Below are 6,260 nucleotides of genomic sequence, written 5' to 3'. Positions count from 1 at the left end.
TGCAGAAAAGATAACGTTTGTACATCTTTAAGCACTCTTTCCAAAGCAGTGGCAAAGCTGACTGGGGTTTCACCAGTAAATGGGATTGTCGTCTACTTCTTTCGGCCGCTCCCATTAGGGATTGCCACAGGAGATCATCTTGTTTCATATTTTCCTGTACTCTACATCTTGCTCTGTTACACCCATCACCTGCATGTCCTCTCTCATCACATCCATAAACCTTCTCTTAGACCTTCCTCTTTTCCTTTGGCCTAACAGCTCTATCTTTAACATCTTTTTCTTAATATACTCAGCATCTTTCCTCTGCACATGTCCAAACCAACTCAGTCTCGCCTCTCTGACTTTGTCTCCCAACCGTCAAACCTGAGCCGACCGTCTAATGTACCCATTTCTAATCCTGTCCATCCTTGTTACACCCAATGCAAATGTTACCTACCAACAGCTCTGTCTCCTGTTTTCTGGTCAGTGCCACCATCTTCAACCCATATAACATAGCTGGTCTCACTACTGTCCTGTAGACTTTCCCTTTAACTCTTGCTGATACCCGTCTGTCACAAATCACCCCTGACACTCTTCGCCACCCATTCCACCCTGCCTGCACTCTCTTTTTCACTTCTCTTCCACAATCCCCATTACTCTGTACTGTTGATCCCAAGTATTTAAACTCATTCAGCTTCGCCAACTCTACTCCCTGCATCCTCACCATTCTACTGACCTCCCTCTCATTTACACACATGTATTCTGTCTTGTTCCTATTGACCTTCATTCCTCTCCTCTCTGGATCATATCTCCACCTCTCCAGGGTCTCCTCAATCTGCTCACTACTATCGCTACAGATCACAATGTCATCAGCAAACATCACAGTCCACGGTGACTCCTGTCTAATCTCATCTGTTAACCTGTCCATCACCATTGCAAATAAGCAAGGGCTCAGAGCAAATCCCTGATGTAATCTCACCTCCATGTTGAAGGCATCCATCATTCCTACCACAGAACTCACCACTGTCACACTTCCCTTGTACATATTCTGTACAACTGTTACATACTTCTCTGCCACTCCCGACTTCCTCATACAATACCACAGTTCCTCTCGAGGCACCCTGTCATATGCTTTCTCCAGGTCTACAAAGACACAATGCAACTCCTAATGGCCTCCTCTATACTTCTCCCTCAACATCCTCAGAGCAAACATTGCATTTGTGGTGCTCTTTCTTGGCATGAAACCATACTGCTGCTCACTAATCATCATAAAGTACCCAGTAGAAATCTGACATGTCAACTACAAGAATACCAGAACGAATTTGATGCCTCGATATCAGATATAATAGTTTGGTCTAAAATAAGACAACTAACATCGCGTTATAAAAAATAAGACAAAATCAACTGCAGCATGTGTCACAGACGATTGCTTTTGATTGGTTATGTGTGTCCTGGAATACTAGGAGTATTTGCTTGCCATCATGATCTCAACCTTACATTAAGGTTTTCAGTACAGGACTGGCAAACTTCAAACTGTGTAATTCAGTGGTCCTCAACCTGTGGGGCGGGCCCCCATAGGGGGGCGCGAAGGTGTGAAAAAAAGAAAACAAGAATCAAAAATATGAACAAAACACCTGTTGAAACCAAAACAAATTAACTTAAACTACATTCGGTTCTGATGCTTGGCCTCCAGTGAGCATCATGTGTAATACGTAGCAGTAGCGTTTATATATATATATATATATTATTGATTGGCTCCAGCAGACCGCGACCGCCGTGACCTTGTGTTAGGATATAGCAGGTTGGACAATGACTGACTGACTGACTGCAATCAAAAATAAGGCCAGTAACAAATGTTTTTCAACGCGGAGTGCTGTCAGCATTAAGATATAGCTGAAACATGCTTGTAATACTTTAAAGACTGCCCTGGCAGAGAGTGCTCGGAGTTATGCAAACATTGTAATTTCTGCCAAAGTACAGTATATAAAAAAAATACCTAAAAACTCTTATTCTGCAGATCTTAATGATGCAACAACCTTCAATCTCTCCCTTCATCTTAGCTAATGGCAGCTTTTTCTCTTCTCCTTTTACCATTTCCCCCTTGATCTGCTCATGCTTTGTTCCCTCCTTCCCTCACATACATGTGCAAATTATCAGGGCCACTGTAGTAATACCTGGCAGATGTTAAGACTTGCATTGGGGGTGACGAGGATGGACAGGATTAGGAACGAGTACGTAAGTGGGCCAGTTCAAGTTGGACCAGTGGTTTTCAACCTGTGGGGCGGGTAGGTGGTTTGCGAAGATGTGAAACAAAGAAAACAAGAATCAAAAATATGAAAAAAAACATCTGTTGAAACCAAAACAAAATTAACTTAAACTACATTCTTATTTAAATATAGAGTTAGATAAATGTCGATACCTAAGTTAAGTAGGTATAATAAAATATGCATCTGCATTTTAAAAAAAATTTGGGGCGCGATTAAAACTGTTATGAAAACACGGGTCACGAATACTTAAAGGTTAAGAAACGCTGGTGCAATTTAAATGGATCTCCAGTACATATGTAAAAGTTTTATGTCCAATCATTAAAAAACAGCTAAACAGACAGGAGACATTCGGCGTCATTGTACCCCGTAATTAATTCGTGACGTACTGCCGCCTCGCTTCTCTTTTTCTTTTCTTTTTAACCTCTGGCTTTACAGTCATTTGTGGCAGCATTTAAAAGAGTGACCGGACTGAAGTATGAAGACAGACCTGAAAGACTTTGGGATTTAACATAAAACTGTCATATTCTTAAAGGAAAGTCTGGCTCTTTTCGTACTTACTTTTTTTAATATGGTGATATCAAATATTGAAAGTGGTTATGACTAAAGTATACAGCAAAGTATCTGAATCACACTGGATCTGGGAACGGAACGATCAAAAGAGCCAGTTTTCCTTTTTAATCCACTAATAATATTCTATTTCATCCACTAATAATACACCGTAATGAGACAATTACAGCGGTGGACGCGCACTGTCTGAAGGAGCGGACATACCTGGAGAAGCCGTCTATGAAAGCAGCCCGTGAGTAGCAGGTACAAAGGGGGTGTAGACATGGCACTTTCGACGGTGCGTCTCCAGACAACCAAAGTTCATCGGTTCTGATGCTTGGCCTCCGGTGAGCATCATGTGTAATATGTAGCAGTAGCGTATATATATATATATATATATATATATATATGGCTCCAGCAGACCGCCGTGACCTTGTGTTAGGATATAGCAGGTTGGACAATGACTGACTGACTGACTGACTGCAATCAAAAATAAGGCCAGTATCAAATGTTTTTCAACGCGGAGTGCTGTCAGCATTAAGATATAGCTGAAACATGCTTGTAATACTTTAAAGACTGCCCTGGCAGAGAGTGCTCGGAGTTATGCAAACATTGTAATTTCTGCCAAAGTACAGTATATAAAAAAAAATACCTAAAAACTCTTATTCTGCAGATCTTAATGATGCAATAACGTTCAATCTCTCCCTTCATCTTAGCTAATGGCAGCTTTTTCTCTTCTCCTTTTACCATTTCTCCTTTCATCTGCTCATGCTTTGTACCCTCCTTCCCTCACATACATGTGCAAATTATCAGGGCCACTGTAGTAATACCTGGCAGATGTTAAGACTTGCATTGGGGGTGACGAGGATGGACAGGATTAGGAACGAGTACATAAGAGGGCCAGTTCAGGTTGGACCAGTGGTTTTCAACCTGTGGGGCGGGGGGCGCGAAGATGTGAAAAAAAGAAAACAAGAATCAAAAATATGAAAAAAAATCTGTTGAAACCAAAACAAAATTAACTTAAACCAGTGCTTCTCAATTATTTTCTGTCATGCCCCCCCTAGGAAGAAGAAAACATCTCGTGTCCCCCGCGCGACTATAAATAGTATCATTTGTCTATAAAATTGTTATAAGTACACCTCTGCATAACACTGTATCCTTATTAACGTATAAGAGAATAAAAAAAGAAAGAATTATGGATCAATTTACAACAAAGAATAGTTTTTTTAAATGTAACAGAAAAGATTTAAAGTGCATTCTAAATTCAAAAAAAATTTAAAAGAAAAATAAAAAAGCATGTTCCCCGAGGTCAAACACGCCCCCCTTGATGGGGACGGGGGGGGGGGGGCACGCCCCACTATTTGAGAAGCACTGACTTAAACTACATTCTGATACTAGAACAATAAATATAGAGTTAGATAAATGTCGATAAAAGTTAAGTAGGTATAATAAAATATGCATCTACATTTCCAAAAAATGTTTATGGGGGAGCGATTAAAACTGTTATGGAAACTCGGGTTGCAAACGTTGAGAAACGCTGGGTTGGACAGTTTGGATACCAAGCTAGAGAGATGAGATTGGGTTTGTTTGGATATGTGCAGAGAAGAAATACTGGGTATATTGGGAGAAGGATGCTAAGGATAGAGCTGGCAGAAAAGAGGACAAGAGAAAGGGCTAAGAGGTGGTTTATGGATGTGGTGAATGAAGACATGCAGGTGATGGTGTAACAGAACAAGATGCAGAGGACAGGAAGATATGGAAAAAGATGATCTGCTGTTGTGACCATTAATGGGAGAAACCGAAAGACGAAGAAGAAGTCAGCAGCACATTCATGCTGTGCATCTCCTGTTCTACCATCTAGTCATCTGGCCGACTGGTCCTTGTAGTGCCAAGATCTCGGCTGAAGTGTAGGGGAGACAGAGCTTTTTCAGTTGTTGCTCCTAGGCTTTGGAATGACTTGCCTCTGCACATCAGGTCTTCATCCTCGATCGAGGGTTTTAAAAGTCGGCTTAAGACCTGTTTGTTTTCTTCTGTCTTTCATTGTGTATGATGGGATTGTGTTGAATGTTACAATTGGTTGTTTTATTAATCTGCTTTTGCATGATTGTTTATATTGTGGTTATTTTAATGCTTTTTTTGTACAGCACTTTGGCGCATCCTCTGTTGTTTTAAATGTGATTTTATAAATGAATAATCTAATCTAATCTACCATGTCCCAAAGCAGTTCTATTGGATTCATGTCTGGTGACTTGGAAGGCCACTGAAGAACACTGAACTTATCATGTTCAAGAAACCAGTTTGAGTTCACTTATTGATATGGTGCATTATGCGGCTGCACAAAGCCAATAGAAGATGGGTAAATTGTGGCCATAGAGGGATGCACATGGTCAGCAACAGGCTGTGGCATTTGAGTGGTGATTAATTGGTATTAATAGGCCCAAAGTGTGCCAAGAAAACATTCCCTGCACCATTACATCACTACCACTGGCTTGGACTGTTGGGGTTCATGGACTCGTGATGTTGCTGCCGAATTCTGACCCTACCATCTGTGTGCCTGAGCAGAAATCAAAATTCATCGGACCAGGGTACAGTCTTCCTGTCTTCAGCTGTCAAGATTTAGTGAGACTGTGTTCACTGCAGCCTCGGCTTTCTATTCCTGGCTGACAGGAGAACCTGATGTGGTCTTCTGCTGTTGTAGCCCATCTGTCTCAAGGTTCAATGTGTTGTGCCTTCTGAGAAGCTTTTCTGCTCACCACTGTGGTACAGAATGGTTATTCGAGTTACCAGGGACTTTCTGTCGGCTCAAACCAGTCTGGCCCATTCTCCTCTGACCTGGCTCATCAACAAGGTGTTTCAGTCTGCAGAGCTGACACTCAATGGGTGCTTTTTGTTTTTCGCACCATGCTGAGTAAAATCTAGAGAATGTTGTGAGTGAAAATCCCAGGAGATCAGCGGTTACAGAAATGCTCAAATCATCCCACCTGGCCCCAACAACCCTGCCATGGTTGAAATCACTGAGATCGCATTGTTTTCCCATTCTGGTGTTTGACATGAACATTAACTGAAGCTCCTGACCTGTATCTGCATGACTGTATTTATTGTGCTGCTGCCACATGATAGGCTGATTAGATAACTGCATGGATAAGCAGGTGTACAGGTTGTTCCTAATAATTTGTGCGGTGAGGTTATGTTACCTGCTTTTTTCTTTTTAGTTGCAAACCTGATTAAGGCTATACAACCGAAATGCCTTCTTTTTTTCAGCGAGGAAATAACATTATTTTTTTTTCCTTTACTGACGCAGCCCGACACTAACTCCATAACAAAATAGATGACTAAGTAAGTGTTGGTGTCAACTAGTACGAGAATGAGGGGTCTTGTCATTCTGGAAGACGTCGTTAGGGGTCGCCACTCAGTTCGTCGTAACGTTGACCGCAGTTATAGGCATTGTTCTTAGTCTTGCTTTTCCTT

This window comes from Polypterus senegalus, chromosome 12 (assembly GCF_016835505.1).
Source record: "Polypterus senegalus isolate Bchr_013 chromosome 12, ASM1683550v1, whole genome shotgun sequence".
Classification (NCBI taxonomy): Eukaryota; Metazoa; Chordata; class Cladistia; order Polypteriformes; family Polypteridae; genus Polypterus; species Polypterus senegalus.
This window is presented reverse-complemented; position numbering follows the sequence as displayed.